At 42.0% G+C, this 19,340-nt stretch overlaps 9 non-coding genes across 9 annotated transcripts; all 9 read left to right on the plus strand.

Moving 5' to 3' along the window:
* Positions 1-380: 380 nt before the first annotated feature.
* On the plus strand, positions 381-453 carry TRNAV-CAC (transfer RNA valine (anticodon CAC)). The gene has a single exon. It is a non-coding gene; the product is annotated as a tRNA-Val (tRNA).
* An 840-nt stretch (positions 454-1,293) lies between these two features.
* On the plus strand, positions 1,294-1,366 carry TRNAV-CAC (transfer RNA valine (anticodon CAC)). The gene has a single exon. It is a non-coding gene; the product is annotated as a tRNA-Val (tRNA).
* Positions 1,367-1,619: 253 nt separating this feature from the next.
* TRNAV-AAC (transfer RNA valine (anticodon AAC)) lies at positions 1,620-1,692 on the plus strand. The gene has a single exon. It is a non-coding gene; the product is annotated as a tRNA-Val (tRNA).
* Positions 1,693-3,119: 1,427 nt separating this feature from the next.
* On the plus strand, positions 3,120-3,192 carry TRNAV-CAC (transfer RNA valine (anticodon CAC)). Its single transcript has one exon. It is a non-coding gene; the product is annotated as a tRNA-Val (tRNA).
* A 1,110-nt stretch (positions 3,193-4,302) lies between these two features.
* TRNAV-CAC (transfer RNA valine (anticodon CAC)) lies at positions 4,303-4,375 on the plus strand. Its single transcript has one exon. It is a non-coding gene; the product is annotated as a tRNA-Val (tRNA).
* Positions 4,376-4,739: 364 nt separating this feature from the next.
* Positions 4,740-4,812, plus strand: TRNAV-AAC (transfer RNA valine (anticodon AAC)). The gene has a single exon. It is a non-coding gene; the product is annotated as a tRNA-Val (tRNA).
* A 71-nt stretch (positions 4,813-4,883) lies between these two features.
* On the plus strand, positions 4,884-4,956 carry TRNAL-CAA (transfer RNA leucine (anticodon CAA)). Its single transcript has one exon. It is a non-coding gene; the product is annotated as a tRNA-Leu (tRNA).
* Positions 4,957-15,411: 10,455 nt separating this feature from the next.
* On the plus strand, positions 15,412-15,484 carry TRNAV-CAC (transfer RNA valine (anticodon CAC)). Its single transcript has one exon. It is a non-coding gene; the product is annotated as a tRNA-Val (tRNA).
* Positions 15,485-15,680: 196 nt separating this feature from the next.
* Positions 15,681-15,753, plus strand: TRNAV-CAC (transfer RNA valine (anticodon CAC)). Its single transcript has one exon. It is a non-coding gene; the product is annotated as a tRNA-Val (tRNA).
* The last annotated feature ends 3,587 nt before the right edge of the window (positions 15,754-19,340 follow it).

Below are 19,340 nucleotides of genomic sequence, written 5' to 3' on the forward strand. Positions count from 1 at the left end.
GGGATACTTTCACTAAATTGCATTCAAGTGTGTCAATTTTGTATCAATCAGTAGCATGCAACACAACTGACACATACATACATTTGTATCACAGGGTTGCCTCAGGTCAATATTCTACTAAGTGCTGCTGTCCCTAGAAACACTTTCATTCAATTGCATTCAAATGTATCAATTTTGTGTCATTCAGCAAGCCTGCAGCAACCATGATACATTTGTATAGTTTCTAAGATGTTTCTGTAGTGTAGTGGTTATCATGTCTGCCTCAGGCTCAAACGCTAAAGGTCCCCAGTTCGAAAATGGGCAGAATCAATGTTTTTTTAGCTAAACATTTTATTTCAATGGCTTTTTTTTAACAAAAGTGCCTCCTACATTGTTAAGATGTTTCTGTAGTGTAGTGGTTATCACGTTTGCCTCACACGCGAAAGGTCCCCAGTTCGAAACTGGGCAGAAACAGTGGATTTTTAGCTAAGCATTTTCATGCAATGGCTCTTATTTTAGAAAGGGCCTCCTACATTGTTTGATGTCTGGTATAGTTTCTGAGAAGTTTCTGTAATGTAATGGTTATCACGTGAAAGGTCCCTAGTTCGAAACTGGCCAGAAACAATGGATTTTTAGCTAAGCATTTTAATTCAATGGCTCTTTTTTAAGAAAGGACCTCCAACATTGGATGGTGTCTAGCATAATTTCTAAGATGGTTCTGTAGTGTAGTGGTTATCACGTTTGCTTCACAAGCGAAAGGTTCTCAGTTCGAAACTCGGCAGAAACAATGGATTTTTAGGTAAGCATTTTCATGCAATGGCTCTTTTTTTAGAAAGTGCCTCCTATATTGGAAGGTGTCTGGCTTAGTTTCTAAGACGGTAGAAACTGGGCAGAAACAAGTGTTATTAACCTAAGCATTTTTCTTCAATGACTCTGTTTTTAGAAAGTGCCTCCTACATTGGTTGGTGTCTGGCATAGTTTCTGAGAAGTTTCTGTAGTGTAGTGGTTATCACGTTCGCCTAACACGCGAAAGGTCCCCAGTTTTAAACTGGGCAGAAACAATGGATTTTTAGCTAAGCATTTTAATTCAAAGTCTCTATTTTAAGAAAGGGCCTCCTACATTGGTTGGTGTCAGGCATAGTTTCTAAGATGGTTCTGTAGTGTAGGTGTTATCATGGTTGACTCACACGCAAAAGGTCCCCAGTTCGAAACTGGGCAGAAACAAGTGTTTTTAACCTATGCATTTTTCTTCAATGGCTCTGTTTTATGAAAGTGCCTCCTACATTGATTGGTGTCTGGTACAATTTTTAAGAAGTTTCTGTAGTGTAGTGGTTATCACGTTCGCCTCACACGCGAAAGGTCCCCAGTTCGAAACTGGGCAGAAACAAGTGTTGTTAACCTATGCATTTTTCTTCAATGGCTCTGTTTTATGAAAGTGCCTCCTACATTGATTGGTGTCTGGAACAGTTTCTAAGAAGTTTCTGTAGTGTAGTGGTTATCACGTTCGCCTCACACGTGAAAGGTCCCCAGTTCGAAACTGGGCAGAAAAAAGTGTTTTTAACCTATGCATTTTTCTTCAATGGCTCTGTTTTATGAAAGTGCCTCCTACATTGGTTGGTGTCTGGTATAGTTTCCGAGAAGTTTCTGTAGTGTAGTGGTTATCACATTCGCCTAACACGCGAAAGGTCCCCAGTTCGAAACTGGGCAGAAACAATGGATTTTTAGCTAAGCATTTTCATGCAATGGCTCTTTTTTAAGAAAGTGCCTCCTATATTGGAAGGTGTCTGGCATTGTTTCTAAGATGGTTCTGTAGTGTGGTGGTTAACACGTTCGCCTCACAAGTGAAAGGTCCCCAGTTCGAATTTCGGTAGAAACAATGTATTTTTAGGTAAGCATTTTCATGCAATGGCTCTTTTTTTAGAAAGTGCCTCCTGTATTGGAAGGTGTCTGGCTTAGCTTCTAAGATGTTTCTGTAGTGTAGTGGTTATCACGTTTGCTTTACACGCGAAAGGTCCCCAGTTCGAAACTGGGCAGAAACAAGTGATTTTAACCTAAGCATTTTTCTTCAACGGCTCTGTTTTATGAAAGTTCCTCCTACATTGGTTGGTGTCTGGTACAATTTCTAAGAAGTTTCTGTAGTGTAGTGGTTATCAAGTTCGCCTTACACGCGAAAGGTCCCCAGTTCGAAACTGGGCAGAAACAATGGATTTTTAGCTAAGCATTTTAATTCAATGGCTCTTTTTTTAGAAAGTGCCTCCTACATTGGATGGTGTCTGGCTTAGTTTCTAAGACGTTAGAAACTGGGCAGAAACAAGTCTTTTTAACCTAAGCATTTTTCTTCAATGACTCTGTTTTTAAAAAGTGCCTCCTACATTGGTTGGTGTCTGGTATAGTTTCTGAGAAGTTTCTGTAGTGTAGTGGTTATCACGCGACAGGTCCCCAGTTATACAACTGTGCAGAAACAATGAAGTTTTAGCTAAGCATTTTAATTCAATTGCTTTTTTTTTTTTAACAAAAGTGCCTCCTACATTTTAAAGATGTTTCTGTAGTGTAGTGGTTATCACGTGAAAGGTCCCCAGTTCGAAACTGGGCAGAAACAAATTTTTTAACCTAAGCATTTTTCTGCAATGACTCTGTTTTTAGAAAGTGCCTCCTACATTGGTTGGTGTCTGGAACAGTTTCTAAGAAGTTTCTGTAGTGTAGTGTTTATCACGTTCGCCTAACAAGCGAAAGGTCCCCAGTTCGAAACTGGGCAGAAACAATGATTTTTTAGCTAAGCATTTTAATTCAATTGCTTTTTTTTAACAAAAGTGCCTCCTACAATTTTCAGATGTTTCTGTAGTGTAGTGGTTATCACGTTCGCCTCACACGCGAAAGGTCCCCAGTTCGAAACTGTTTAAAAAACAAGTTTTTTTAACCTAAGCATTTTACTTCAATGGCTCTATTTTATGAAAGTGCCTCCTATATTGGTTGGTGTCTGGTACAGTTTCTAAGAAGTTTCTATAGTGTAGTGGTTATCACGTTCGCCTAACACGCGAAAGGTCCCCAGTTCAAAGCTGGGCAGAAACAATGAATTTTTAGCTAAGCATTTTAATTCAATTGCTTTTTTTTAACAAAAGTGCCTACTACATTTTTAAGATGTTTCTGTAGTGTAGTGGTTATCACGTTCGCCTCACACGCGAAAGGTCCCCAGTTCGAAACTGGGCAGAAACAATGGATTTTCAGCTAAGCATTTTCATGCAATGGCTCTTTTTTTAGAAAGTGCCTCCTACATTGGATGGTGTCTGACTTAGTTTCTATGATGGTAGATACTGGGCAGAAACAAGTGTTTTTAACCTAAACATTTTTCTTCAATGACTCTGTTTTTAGAAAGTGCCTCCTACATTGGTTGGTGTCTGGAATAGTTCCTGAGAAGTTTCTGTAGTGTAGTGGTTATCACATTCGCCTAACACGCGAAAGGTCCCCCGTTATAAAACTGTGCAGAAACAATGAATTTTTAGCTAAGCATTTTCATGCAATGGCTCTTTTTTTAGACAGTGCCTCCTACATTGGATGGTGTCTGGCTTAGTTTCTAAGATGGTAGAAACTGGGCAAAAACAAGTGTTTTTAACCTAAGCATTTTTCATCAATGACTCTGTTTTTAGAAAGTGCCTCCTACATTGGATGGTGTCTGGCTTAGCTTCGAAGACGTTTCTGTAGTGTAGTGGTTATCACGTTCACCTCACATGCGAAAAGGTCCTCAGTTCAAAACTGGCGAGAAACAATTGATTTTTAGCTAAGCATTTTCATGCAATGGCTCTTTTTTTAGAAAGTGCCTCCTACATTGGTTGTTGTCTAGTTCAGTTTCTAAGATGTTTCTGTAGTGTAGTGGTTATCACGTTTGCCTCACACGCGAAAGGTCCCCATTTCGAAACTGGGCAGAAACAAGTGTTTTTAACCTAAGCATTTTTCTTCAATGACTCTGTTTTTAGAAAGTGCCTCCTACATTGGTTGGTGTCTGATATAGTTTCCGAGAAGTTTCTGTAGTGTAGTGGTTATCACGTTTGTCTAACACGCGAAAGGTCTCCAGTTCGAAACTGGGCAGAAACTATGAATTTTTAGCTCAGCATTTTAATTCAATTGCTTTTTTTAAACAAAAGTGCCTCCTACATTTTTAAAATGGTTTTGTAGTGTAGTGGTTATCACGTTCGCCTCACACACGAAAGGTCCCCAGTTCGAAACTGGGTAGAAACAATGGATTTTTATCTAAGCATTTTCATGCAATGGCCCTTTTTTTAGAAAGTGCCTCCTACATTGGATGGTGTCTGGCTTAGCTTCTAAGACGTTTCTGTAGTGTAGTGGTTATCACGTTCGCCTCACACGCGAAAGGTCCCCAGTTCGAAACTGGGCAGAAACAATTGATTTTTAGCTAAGCATTTTCATGCAATGGCTCTTTTTTTAGAAAGTGCCTCCTACATTGGTTGTTGTATGGTACCGTTTCTAAGATGTTTCTGTAGTGTAGTGGTTATCATGTTCGCCTCACACGCGAAAGGTCCCCAGTTCGGAACTGGGCCGAAACAAGTGTTTTTAACCTAAGCATTTTTCTTCAATGGCTCTATTTTATGAAAGTGCCTCCTACATTGGATGGTGTCTGGCTTAGTTTCTAAGATGGTAGAAACTGGGCAGAAATAAGTGTTTTTAACCTAAGCATTTTTCTTCAATGACTCTGTTTTTAGAAAGTGCCTCCTACATTGGTTGGTGTCTTGTATAGTTTCTGAGAAGTTTCTGTAGTGTAGTGGTTATCACGTTCGTCTAACACGCGAAAGGTCCCCAGTTCGAAACTGGGCAGAAACATTGAATTTTTAGCTAAGCATTTTAATTCAATTACTATTTTTTAATAAAAGTTCCTCCTACATTTTTAAGATGTTTCTGTAGTGTAGTGGTTATCACGTTCGCCTCAAACGCGAAAGGTCCCCAGTTTGAAACTGGGCAGAAACAATGTATTTTTAGCTAAGCATTTTCATGCAATGCCTCTTTTTTATAAAATGCATCCTACATTGGAAGGTGTCTGGCTTAGTTTCTAAGACGTTAGAAACTGGGCAGAAACAAGTGTTTTTAACCTAAGCATTTTTTTTCAATGACGCTGTTTTTAGAAAGTGCCTCCTACATTGGTTGGTGTCTGGTATAGTTTCTGTGAAGTTTCTGTAGTGTAGTGGTTATCATGTTCGCCTAACATGTGAAAGGTCCCCAGTTCGAAGCTGGGCAAAGAAAATTAATTTTTAGCTAAGCGTTTTCATGCAATGGCCCTTTTTTAGAAAGTGCCTCCTACATTCTTTGTTGTCTGGTACAGCTTCTAAGATGTTTCTGTAGTGTAGTGGTTATCACGTTCGCCTCACACGCGAAAGGTCCCCAGTTCAAAACTGGACAGAAACAAGTGTTTTTAACCTAAGCGTTTTTCTTCAATGGCTCTATTTTATGAAAGTGCCTCCTACATTGGATGGTGTCTGGCTTAGTTTCTAAGACGGTAGAAACTGGGTAGAAACAAGTGTTTTTAACCTAAGCATTTTTCTTCAATGACTCTGTTTTTAGAAAGTGCCTCCTACATTGGTTGGTGTCTGGTATAGTTTCTGAGAAGTTTCTGTAGTGTAGTGGTTATCACGTTCGTCTAACACATGAAAGGTCCCCGGTTCGAAACTGGGCAGAAACATTGAATTTTCAGCTAAGCATTTTAATTCAATTACTATTTTTTAACAAAAGTGCCTCCTACATTTTTAAGATGTTTCTGTAGTGTAGTGGTTATCACGTGAAAGGTCCCAAGTTCAAAACTGGGCAGAAACAAATGTTTTTAACCTAAGCATTTTTCTTCAATGACTCTGTTTTTAGAAAGTGCCTCCTACATTGGTTGGTGTCTGGTATAGTTTCTGAGAAGTTTCTGTAGTGTAGTGGTTATCACGTTCGCCTCACACGCAAAAGATCCCCAGTTCGAAACTGGGCAGAAACAATGTATTTTTAGCTAAGCATTTTCATGCAATGGCTCTTTTTTTAGAAAGTGCCTCCTACATTGGATGGTGTCTGGCTTAGTTTCTAAGATGTTAGAAACTGGGCAGAAACAAGGGTTTTTAACCTAAGCATTTTTCTTCAATGACTTTGTTTTTAGAAAGTGCCTCCTACATTGGTTGGTGTCTGGTATAGTTTCTGAGAAGTTTCTGTAGTGTAGTGGTTATCATGTGAAAGGTCCCCAGTTCGAAACTGGGCAGAAACAAGTGTTTTTAACCTAAGCATTTTTCTTCAATGGCTCTTTTTTATGAAAGTGACTCCTACATTGGTTGGTGTCTGGTACAGTTTCTAAGATGTTTCTGTAGTGTAGTGGTTATCACGTTCACCTAACACGCGAAAGGTCCCCCAGTTATAAAACTGTGCAGAAACAATGAATTTTTAGCTAAGCATTTTAATTCAATTGCTTTTTTTTTAACAAAAGTGCCTCCTACATTTTTAAGATGTTTCTGTAGTGTAGTGGTTATCACGTTCGCCTCACACGCGAAAGGTCCCAATTTCGAAAATGGGCGGAAACAAGTGTTTTTAACCTAAGCATTTTTCCTCAATGGCTCTATTTTATGAAAGTGCCTCCTACATTGGTTGGTGTCTGGTACAGTTTCTAAGAAGTTTCTGTAGTGTAGTGGTTATCACGTTCGCCTAACACGCGAAAGGTCCCCAATTCGAAGCTGGGCAGAAACATTGAATTTTTTTTTTTTTAAATTGAGTCTTTATTTTTTGTATTTTTTCAATATAAAAAGGAACATTTAGACATAAACTTATACCAACATACAACACTACACAGAAAAGAGAGAAAAAAAATACATGTCAAACCATTGTACATCATATCTATACCAATAGTTGGTTGAATTTCACAGCAGCATCTTTCTATTCGATATTTTATACCAACCAGAATGTCAACATTCAACAAATACAAAGACATAGACATACAGACAAATTCACAGCACCTTTTTGATTATTTATCTCTACCCCTGTCCCCTCCGCTCCTTTTTTTTCCCCAGTCTGGCCTGCCCCATATGCAGTTATCGACCCTTCATACTCCTCCCCCCACTTTCGCACTCCCCAGTCGCTATCTATCCCCATTCACTTAGATAGTACAGACCCCCCTTTATCATGTTTATTCCCCACACTTTTCCGTATCCCAGACCATACTGATTCTACAGCGTACACCAACCACAGAGTTACCTCACATACCCACAGTGATAATGAAAAAAATATATATATACCAATAAAAAGAATCAGAATCAACCCAAAAAGTAAAAAAAAAAAAAAACAAATATAAAAATTTCTCCTTTTCCCCCTGCCCCTTTCTTCCCTTCCTTGTGTCTACATTTTGTTACGGATCAAGTATAAGACCCGAATTAAATTATTTTAGTACCTTGTGACTCACACCTCGTAATTCTTAAGTGAAATCCAATCCCTTTTTCCTAGGGAATAATTATTATATGGCCTCTCTAAAGGAGGTCTCATTTTGCTCAGCATGTGCTAGGTAGCCCACCCTTGTGGCCTAAATGTGTTCAATCAAACTAAATGTATACTCTTTAAGCTTACTTCCTCTAAATTAATAATAATGACCCAGATTTAACTATTCACCCTCTCATCATTTAGAACTCTGTGGTTGACTGACCTATTCCTGTAATCCCATATAGCCTGGTACTTTACTGACACCCCCCGGGAGGCATAAACAAATTTCTCATGTTCACTGGTCTGGTTTACCAAATATATCCAATCTCCATGAAGCGGACTGAGGGGAGACATCCACCTACGAGCTACTATTACCTTTGCTAATGCTGTGAGGCTCTTAGCCAGTTGCCTCAGTTCCCATTTCACCGCTCGCCCCTCCCATGTCCCCAAAACTAGATTTAACTTGTTGAGGGCAACACGTGGAAAGCCTATCTGGACAAGAGAATTAACTACTTCATCCCAAAACCCACTGACCATACGACAACTCCACAACAAGTGTTCAAATGTGGCCCCCCTCTCTCCGCACTTTGGGCAATTATCCGCCGCTGCCCCCGCAAATTTTTTTCATTTTTACCGGCGTTATATACGTCCTATGTAGGATATTAAATTGGACTTGCTGGGTCCGCATTAGATTTGTAGCTTGCCGGGGGCTGGCCAAGGCCACCGACCAACTATTTTCCTCCAACTGAGGGATGTCCTCCACCCATTTTGCCCGTAGAGCCGCAAGATCATCGGCTTGGATGAATGAATGCAGGAAGTTATACAGTTTGGCCAGGCGTTTACCCTTTGAGAGTTGTTTTAGAAATTTTTTACACGGAGCCTCCTCCACCCTCCAAGAATTAATACTCCCTGATTGGGTCAAAGCGCTTCTTACTTGCAGGTATCTGAAAAAGGATTCATTCCGTATACCAAACTCTACTTGGAGCTGAGAAAATGACTTCAACACCCCATCTTCACACCATTGGCCTATTGTGCTAATACCATAATTATTCCAGACCGTCCCCCCTTGTTGTTCTTTAAGAGCCCACATACCAGGCAGGGAAAAAATAGGAGTGTCGGGATCCAGGCCAACTGATTTAGTGAGTCTACAAGCCCATCTCCAAACCTTGACGGCCTGGCAGACTATTGGAGGTACGTCCCTCTGCAGCCCCCCCACGAATAATCTCTGAAGAGGGGTGTAGTCTGGATCCAGACACTCCATAAGATCTCGCAGCTCTGGAGTTTCTTCCCCCCGCCTAACCCATGAGCAAATATGAACCATCTGTGCGGCCATATAGTATGTTTTGAAATCTGGGAGAGCCAAACCCCCTTTTTGTCTATCTCGGGTCAAAATATCCATTCTAACCCTAGGCTGTTTATCCCTCCAGATAAAGGACGAGACAATGCTCTTTATTTTCCTAAAGTACTCATCCTTAATAAAAACTGGAGAGTGTTGCACTATATATAGGAACTTGGGCAAGATTGCCATCTTTATCAAATTAACACGACCTAACTGTGAAAGCTGGAGTTTAGTCCAGCTCCGATATCTAGATTTAAGCTCCTTGATAAACGGGCTTAAATTCTCACTTATAAACGCTGAAGAGTTCCTAGTGAAGCAAATACCCAGGTATCTAAATTTTTCCACCCTGTTGAGTTGAACCTCATTCCCTTGGTCACATCTCACCTCCTTCCCCAACTGGATATAATTGGACTTGTCCCAGTTCATTATAAGACCGGAGAACCCCCCGAACTCCTGAATAATCTCCAGGACCGCGGGAAGCCCTCCAGGCTCCTCTAAACCCACCAACAAGTCGTCCGCATACAGCGCCACTAGATTTCTACCAGGGACCCCTCCCGCTCTCCCCAGGGCAGTTCTCAATGCACACGCCAGGGGCTCCACCACCACTGCAAACAGCAAGGGGGATAGAGAACATCCCTGGCGAGTACCTCTGGAGAGGGCAAAAGAGGGGGACGTGAACCCATTAATAGTTAATCTAGCTCTTGGTTTCTGATAGAGAACTGAAACCCATCCAATAAACCTATCCCCGAACCCAAAGGCTCGAAGAACCATCCAGAGGAATGGCCATTCGACCGAGTCGAATGCCTTACTCGCGTCAAAAGACGCGAGCACTGCATCCGACTCCCTCATCTCCGCCCCCTGTAGGTAGGTATAAGCTCTACGTAGGTTAATCATGGTGGACTTCCCCACCATGAAGCCTGTTTGGTCGGGGTGGACCACCTGATCTATCACCTTTTGAAGTCTAGTTGCTAATATTTTTGCATATATCTTGGCATCAGATGTTATTAGCGATATAGGCCTATAAGAGTCAACACGGGTTGGGTCTTTGCCACTCTTAGGGATCACAATAATTGCCGCCTCAGTCATAGACTGGGGGATACAGTCCTCTACCTCCATATTCTGAAAGACCCTCAGCAACTGTGGGCCCAATTTGTTGATGTATTTTTGATAAACCTCACCGGGTATCCCGTCCAATCCAGGGGCTTTACCCCCTGGAAAGGAGTTGATAGCGGCAGTCACCTCCTCCATTGTCAGGGGATCCTCCATCATGTCCCTTGATGCGGGGGGCAGTTTTGGAAGCTCCAACCCTGCCAAATACTCCCCAATTAGCGCCTCACTGCAGGTCAATTTAGATTTATACACTTCTTCAAAATGCTCCGAGAAAAGCTCGATTATCTCGGGGGTTTTGGTTACCACTACCCCGGAATCCGACATGATCATGGGGATAATATTAGACGGACTCTCCTGTCTCATTATATGAGCCAGAAATTTCCCAGTGCGATCAGAGTTGGCATACCACCTATGCGACCCCGAGGCTAGTCTCCGACAAGTGACCTCCTGAAGGTGCTCTACCCATTCTTTTTGGGCGGCCTCCCATGTTAACCTATCTGGATCTGTTTTACTGGCCAGGAAGATATTTTTATACTGGACCATCCGTGCTTCTAGTTCCCTTGCCCTCCTCCGACTTGTTGATTTCAGATAGGCTATCCTCTTAATAAATACCCCACGAAGATAGGCCTTGAAGGCGTCCCACACCACAATATTTGGGGATGACCCATTATTCTCCTCAAAAAAAGTATTTATCCAGCCCTCCAATTCTTCCTGCTCCCCCATTTGCAGTAACCAATATGCTTGCAATTTCCAATATTTAAACCCTGTTTGGGGCTCTAGATCTATCTCGATGGTGACAAGGGAGTGATCCGAGATCCCTCGTGCCCTGTATTGTACATTTTTAATGTTACTAAGGACCTTTTCAGATACAAGAATCAAATCAATCCTTGAGAACACTTTATGGGAGGAGGAGTAGCAGGAGAACTGCTGAAGATCAGGGTTTCTCATTCGCCAGGGATCTTTCCAGCCTATTTCCTCAATAAATTCCGCAAACTTATTACCCTCATTTATATTTTCTTTCACCGCCCTCCTCCATCTATCGACATGAGGCTGCAAGACCTTATTAAAGTCACCAAAGCAGATTATCAAATTATCGGGGTATGAAGCTGCAAATTCCACCGCCATCCTCACAACATCGTATGAGAACGGGGGTGGAACATACACTGTGAGGATGCAGAATCTTATGTGGTCAATAGCACATTCAACAAATATGTATCTTCCCCCTGGGTCAATTTTCACCACTCCCGCTTCAAAAAACACAGTTTTCTTAACCAACATTGCAACCCCCCGGGAAGAAGTAGAGAATGGAGCATGGAAGCTGTGGCCAATCCAAGGCCGTTTTAACGCGCCCAGACGCTCAGCGGACAGATGGGTCTCTTGCAAGCATATAATGTCAGAGTCCATACTCCTACATTGTTGCATAACCAAAGCTCTTTTTTTCCTGCAATTCAGGCCTCTAACATTCCAAGTGACCAACTTAACCATTTAAACTTAACATAAAAATATATTAGGCTTTACCTCTATCCCACACTCTATGAGATGAGTACAGGGGGAGGGTCATGCTCTCCACATATTCACGGCCCCTCATGAGCCATCTAAAGGGGACTCTCAACTTGTTGCTGTGAACACACATATACATATACAAAAACATATAAACACAAATACACACTCCCCCCCCTCCACCCCCACCCTGTATAACCAAATCCCTTGGCATACCTATGACCAATCCCCCCCACCCTATGTACCCCTACCCTTCACAGTAAAACTCCCAACTGTATCTTCGAGGGCAATTAACTAATGACCACCAAAGAGGCCTACCCCCGCCCTCCCCCACGCCCCCCCCGCCACCCTGCAGATGTTCCCTACGATGAAAAAACGGGAAAAAATTACCGTTTACTTCCCCCCACCCTAATCTTTATCCTTAATCAGTCGCCGCGTCATGATCAATAAACACTATACCCACTACGGTATCCAACCGATAATCCAGGATATCATTATTGACAGGAAAGGAGAGAACCACAAAAAGAAAATGGGAAAAAGAAACAAAGGTAGAAGAAAAAAATAAATAAATAAATAAAATAAAAGAAAACAAGTATTGGCATTAGATACTTTCAAAAGGAAACCTTGCACTATCGCAAAGACATCTCAGTTAGCAATAACTTGTTTCTTTCCAGGATATGTGGCATCCAGCCAACTTGCTGCCTCTCCGGGAGTGAAAAAAAATTTCGTAGTCCCATCCGCCACTATTCTCAGCTTTGACGGATAGAGCATGGAATATTTTAATTCCAACTCCCTGAGGCGCACTTTTACCTCCCTAAACTTAGCCCGGTCCTTCTGGACTACTAAGGAGAAGTCCGGAAAGGCAGAGATCCTCCTTCCATTGAAAGCAAAGTCCACCTTGTCCCTGGCCAGTCTTAACACACTGTCCCGATCCCTAAAGTTTAAGAATTTGGCAATCAGTGTGCGGGATGGGCCACCCGGAGGGGGAGCACGACCAGGAACCCGATGGGCTCTTTCAATTGCAAAATGGGCTGAAAAGGCCTTGTTGCCGAACATCTGTGTTAGCCAATCTTCCAGAAATTTTTCCGGGGAGTTGCCTTCTACCCGCTCCTCAAACCCAATAAATCGGATATTGTTCCGTCTGAGCCTTCCTTCCATGTCGGACATCTTGTGGTGGATATCAGTCATTTGACCATTCAGGGTTTTAACCTGAGCTTGTAAAGGACCCAATATATCTTCCACTGCCCCAATTCGGGTCTCTGCCTCTGTTAATCTCTCGCGTATTATTTGGGCATCATTCCTTAGTAATGTAATATCGGACTGTACTTTAATTATTTGTTCAAGGAGGCGCGTTTCACATGTATTTATTGCCTCAAGAACTTGCTGCAATGTTACCTCCGGGGGAGGCGGATTTTTACTCTCCTTAGTCGGGGTGGATACAGGGGTACTTGTCTGGGAGCTGCTACCCACTTGGGACCTGGCATATTTCTCCAGTCTGGCCGCAGCCGTGTTCTGGCCTGTTTTTCCCATTCTAGCAGGTGCTTGTATAGCCTCTACTGGACAGAGAGGTCAGGGAGTCCGCTGACGCAGTGTACCACCCCTCCTCAGCCTTGACTGTGACACTGCTCAGCCCTTTTTTTTTTTTATATTATTTTATTATTATGGCCTCTTTGTACAGATAGTACGACGAGTGTTAATATATGCTCCAAGCCCAGGCCCGTCTCACACCCGGGTCCTGTTAATGTTACACAAAATAACCCCCGCCTTGTCGCTTATCGCCCACCCTGGTATACCCGGTTGTACACCCGGATGTTACAGTCCTGGCCCTATATTCAGGCCTACTGTTCTGGGTGCACTGAGGAAATTTACAAGGTCTTTATCTCCTTCACCCCTGTTGTCGCCTTCTCCCCTTCACCCCTGGACTGAAATAGCATACAAAAAGTTCAGGAACGGGCCTTGCCCAGCTGGACTCACCCACCGGTCTCAGGGCTGCCTGTATCACACAGGCTGTACCACGTTATCACTGGTCAAGACCCCTCTTGCAGCTTATTGCCGGTTTACCGTTTGGCTGGGATAAGTAGCAATCTTGATGCCTGATGCCAGGTCCGTCTCACACACGGTGCCCTGGCCAGGGAAGCAGTAGCTGGAAGCCGCCTGACGCACTTATCACCCAGCCGACGTAGACCAGGATCGCCCGGCTGACCGTTGCTCCTACTTGGCATGTAGATGTCAGCGCAAGGCACCCTGCCGGCGGCCACTCTCACCCGCCGCACGCAGGGACCAAGCAGCGGCGTCTATCCACGGACGCGGCTTCCGGGCAGGCACTGCCGGAGACACCCTCGTGTAGGACCCCCAGAACTGAGAGCCGGCACTGGACACCGCCTCTCACACGGCAATGATGAAATGGTTCGTCGCCTTCTCCAGGCACCGCCAGGTAACACAAGCCGGTTCACAGCACGATGGGTTCACTTCAGCCAAGGGGAGTTTTGGAACTGACTCATGCCGAGGAGGGTTGCTTGCACGCGGGGGTTATTTCATCGGCATCGGTAGCGGCGTGCACAGGGGAGTCCGGACGCACACCCTCACTCACGTCCTGCCGTGGCCACGCCCTCCAGAAACATTGAATTTTTAGCTAAGCATTTTAATTCAATTACTATTTTTTAACAAAAGTGCCTCCTACATTCTTAAGATGTTTCTGTAGTGTAGTGGTTATCATGTTCGCCTACAACGCGAAAGGTCCCCAGTTTGAAACATGGCAGAAACAATGGATTTTTAGCTAAGCATTTTCATGCAATGCCTCTTTTTTATAAAATGCATCCTACATTGGATGGTGTCTGGCTTAGTTTCTAAGACGTTAGAAAATGGGCAGAAACAAGTGTTTTAAACCAAAGCATTTTTCTTCAATGACTCTGTTTTTAGAAAGTGCCTCCTACATTGGTTGGTGTCTGGTATAGTTTCTGAGAAGTTTCTGTAGTGTAGTGGTTATCACGTGAAAGGTCCCCAGTTCGAAACTGGGCATAAACAAGTGTTTTTAACCTAAGCATTTTTCTTCAATGGCTCTATTTTATGAAAGTTCCTCCTACATTGGTTGATGTCTGGTACAGTTTCTAAGAAGTTTCTGTAGTGTAGTGTTTATCACGTTCGCCCAATACGCGAAAGGTCCCCAGTTATAAAACTGTGCAGAAACAATGAATTTTTAGCTAAGCATTTTAATTCAATTGCTTTTTTTTTAACAAAAGTGCCTCCTACATTTTTAAGATGTTTCTGTAGTGTAGTGGTTATCACGTTCGCCTCACACGCGAAAAGTCCCCAGTTCGAAACTGGGCAGAAAAAAGTGTTTTTAACCTAAACCTTTTTCTTCAATGGCTCTATTTTATGAAACTGCCTCCTACATTGGTTGGTGTCTGCTACAGTTTCTAAGAAGTTTCTGTAGTGTAGTGGTTATCACGTTCGCCTAACACTCGAAAGGCTCATAGTTCGAAGCTGGGCATAAACAATGAATTTTTAGCTAAGCATTTTAATTCAATTCTTTTTTTTTAACAAAAGTGCCTCCTACATTTTTAAGATGTTTCTGTAGTGTAGTGGTTATCAAGTTCGCCTCACACGCGAAAGGTCCCCAGTTCGAAACTGGACAGAAACAAATGTTTTTAACCTAAGCATTTTTCTTCAATGGCTCTATTTTATGAAAGTGCCTCCTACATTGGTTGGTGTCTGGTATAGTTTCTGAGAAGTTTCTGTAGTGTAGTGGTTATCACGTTCGCCTAACACGCTAAAGGTCCCCAGTTCGAAACTGGCCCGAAACAATGAATTTTTAGCTAAGCATTTTAATTCAATTGCTTTTTTTTAACAAAAGTGCCTCCTACATTTTTAAGATGTTTCTGTAGTGTAGTGGTTATCACGTTCGCCTCACACGCGAAAGGTCCCCAGGTCGAAACTGGGCAGAAACAAGTGTTTAACAAGTTTTTAACCTAAGCATTTTTCTTCAGTGGCTCTATTTTATGAAAGTGCCTCCTACATTGGTTGGTGTCTGATACAGTTTCTAAGAAGTTTCTGTAGTGAAGTGGTTATCACGTTCGCCTCACACGCGAAAGGTCCCCAGTTCGAAACTGGGCAGAAACAATGTATTTTTAGCTAAGCATTTTCATGGCTCTTTTTTTAGAAAGTGCCTCCTACATTGGATGCTGTCTGGCCTAGTTTCTAAGACGTTAGAAACTGGGCAGAAAAAAGTGTTTTTAACCTAAGCATTTTTCTTCAATGGCTCTCTTTTATGAAAGTGCCTCCTACATTGGTTGGTGTCTGGTGAAGTTTCTAAGAAGTTTCTGTAGTGTAGTGGTTATCACGTTCGCCTCACACGCAAAAGGTCCCCAGTTCGAAACTGGGCAGAAACAATGTATTTTTAGCTAAGCATTTTCATGCAATGGCTCTTTTTTTAGAAAGTCCCTCCTACAGTGGTTGGTGTCTGGCACAGTTTCTAAGAAGTTTCTGTAGTGTAGTGGTTATCACGATCGCCTCACACGCGAAAGGTCCCCAGTTCGAAGATGGGTAGAAACAATGAATTTTTAGCTAAGCATTTTAATTCAATTGCTTTTTTTTAACAAAAGTGCCTCCTACATTTTTAAGATGTTTCTGTAGTGTAGTGGTTATCACGTTCACCTCACACGCGAAAGGTCCCCAGTTCGAAACTGGGCAGAAACAAGTTTTTAAACTAAGCATTTTTCTTCAATGGCTCTATTTTATGAAAGTGCCTCCTACATTGGTTGGTGTCTGGTACAGTGTCTAAGAAGTTTCTGTAGTGTAGTGGTTATCACGTTCGCCTCACACTTGAAAGGTCCCCAGTTTGAAACTGGGCAGAAACAATGTATTTTTAGCTAAGCATTTTCATGCAATGGCTATTTTTTTAGAAAGTGCCTCCTACATTGGATGGTGTCTGGCTTAGTTTCTAAGACATTAGAAACTGGGCAGAAACAAGTGTTTTTAACCTAAGCATTTTTCTTCAATGACTCTGTTTTTAGAAAGTGCTTCCTACATTGGATGGTGTCTGGTACAGTTTCTAAGAAGTTTCTGTAGTGTAGTGGTTATCACATTCGCCTAACACGCGAAAGGTCCCCAGTTCGAAGATGGGCAGAAACAATGAATTTTTAGCTAACCATTTTAATTCAATTGCTTTTTTTTAACAAAAGTGCCTCCTACATTTTTAAGATGTTTCTGTAGTGTAGTGGTTATCACGTTCGCCTCACACGCGAAAGGTCCCCAGTTCGAAACTGTGCAGAAACAAGTTTTTAACCTAACCATTTTTCTTCAATGGCTCTATTTTATGAATGTGCCTCCTACATTGGTTGGTGTCTGGTACAGTTTCTAAGAAGTTTCTGTAGTGTAGTGGTTATCACATTCGCCTCACACGCGAAAAGTCGCCAGTTCGAAACTGGGCAGAAACAATGTATTTTTAGCTAAGCATTTTCATGGCTCTTTTTTTAGAAAGTGCCTCCTACATTGGATGGTGTCTTGCCTAGTTTCTAAGATGTTAGAAACTGGGCAGAAAAAAGTGTTTTTAACCTAAGCATTTTTCTTCAGTGGCTCTATTTTATGAAAGTGCCTCCTACATTGGTTGGTGTCTGGTAAAGTTTCTACGAAGTTTCTGTAGTGTAGTGGTTATCACGTTCGCCTCACACGCAAAAGGTCCCCAGTTCGAAACTGTGCAGAAACAATGGATTTTTAGCTAAGCATTTTCATGCAATGGCTCTTTTTTTAGAAAGTCCCTCCTACAGTGGTTGGTGTCTGGCTTAGTTTCTAAGACGTTAGAAACTGAGCAGAAACAAGTGTTTTTAACCTAAGCATTTTTCTTCAATGACTCTGTTTTTAGAAAGTGCCTCCTACATTGGTTGGTGTCTGGCACAATTTCTAAGACGTTTCTGTAGTGTAGTGGTTATCACGTTCGCCTCACACGCTAAAGGCCCCCAGTTCGAAACTGGCCAGAAACAAGTGTTTTTAACCTAAGCATTTTTCTTCAATGGCTCTATTTTATGAAAGTGCCTCCTACATTGGTTGGTGTCTGGTACACTTTCTAAGAAGTTTCTGTAGTGTAGTGGTTATCACTTGCGCATAACACGCGAAAGGTCCCTAGTTCGAAGATGGGCAGAAACAATGAATTTTTAGCTAAGCATTTTAATTCAATTGCTTTTTTTTAACAAAAGTGCCTCCTACATTTTTAAAATGTTTCTGTAGTGTAGTGGTTATCACGTTCGCCTCACACGCGAAAAGGTCCCCAGTTCGAAACGGTGCAGAAACAAATGTTTAACCTAAGCATTTTTCTTCAATGGCTCTATTTTATGAAATGCGTCCTACATTGGTTCGTGTCTGGTACAGTTTCTAAGAAGTTTCTGTAGTGTAGTGGTTATCACGTTCGCCTCACACGCGAAAGGTCCCCAATTCGAAACTGGGCAGAAACAATGTATTTTTAGCTAAGCCTTTTCAAGCAATGGCTCTTTTTTTAGAAAGTGCCTCCTACATTGGATGGTGTCTGGCTTAGTTTCTAAGACGTTAGAAACTGGGCAGAAACAAGTGTTTTTAACCTAAGCATTTTTCTTCAATGACTCTGTTTTTAGAAAGTGCCTCCTACATTGGTTGGTGTCTGGTATAGTTTCTGAGAAGTTTCTGTAGTGTAGTGGTTATCACATTCGCCTAACGCGCGAAAAGTCCCCAATTCGAACCTGGGCAGAAACAATGAATTTTTAGCTAAGCATTTTAATTCAATTGCTTTTTTTTTAACAAAAGTGCCTCCTACATTTTTAAAATGTTTCTGTAGTGCAGTGGTTATCACGTTCGCCTCACACGCGAAAGGTCCCCAGTTTGAAACTGGGCAGAAACAATGAATTTTTAGCTAAGCATTTTTCTTCAATGACTCTATTTTATGAAAGTGCCTCCTACATTGGATGGTGTTTGGCTTTGTTTCTAAGATGTTAGAAAATGGGCAGAAACAAGTGTTTTTAACCTAAGCATTTTTCTTCAATGACTCTGTTTTTAGAAAGTGCCTCCTACATTGGTTGGTGTCTGGTATAGTTTCTGAGAAGTTTCTGTAGTGTAGTGGTTATCACGTGAAAGGTCCCAAGTTTAAAACTGGGCATAAACAAATGTTTTTAACCTAAGCATTTTTCTTCAATGACTCTGTTTTTAGAAAGTGCCTCCTACATTGGTTGGTGTCTGGTACAGTTTCTAAGAAGTTTCTGTAGTGTAGTGGTTATCACATTCGCCTAACACGCGAAAGGTCCCCAGTTCGAAGATGGGCAGAAACAATGAATTTTTAGCTAAGCATTTTAATTCAATTGCTTTTTTTTAACAAAAGTGCCTCCTACATTTTTAAGATGTTTCTGTACTGTAGTGGTTATCACGTTCGCCTCACACGCGAAAGGTCCCCAGTTTGAAACTGTGCAGAAACAAGTTTTTAACCTAACCATTTTTCTTCAATGGCTCTATTTTATGAATGTGCCTCCTACATTGGTTGGTGTCTGGTACAGTTTCTAAGAAGTTTCTGTAGTGTAGTGGTTATCGCATTCGCCTCACACGCGAAAAGTCCCCAGTTCGAAACTGGGCAGAAACAATGTATTTTTAGCTAAGCATTTTCATGGCTCTTTTTTTAGAAAGTGCCTCCTACATTGGATGGTGTCTGGCCTAGTTTCTAAGATGTTAGAAACTGGGCAGAAAAAAGTGTTTTTAACCTAAGCATTTTTCTTCAGTGGCTCTATTTTATGAAAGTGCCTCCTACATTGGTTGGTGTCTGGTAAAGTTTCTAAGAAGTTTCTGTAGTGTAGTGGTTATCACGTTCGCCTCACACGCAAAAGGTCCCCAGTTCGAAACTGTGCAGAAACAATGGATTTTTAGCTAAGCATTTTCATGCAATGGCTCTTTTTTTAGAAAGTCCCTCCTACAGTGGTTGGTGTCTGGCTTAGTTTCTAAGACGTTAGAAACTGAGCAGAAACAA

This window comes from Crinia signifera, chromosome 3 (genome assembly GCF_055691185.1).
Source record: "Crinia signifera chromosome 3, ASM5569118v1, whole genome shotgun sequence".
Lineage (NCBI taxonomy): Eukaryota > Metazoa > Chordata > Amphibia > Anura > Myobatrachidae > Crinia > Crinia signifera.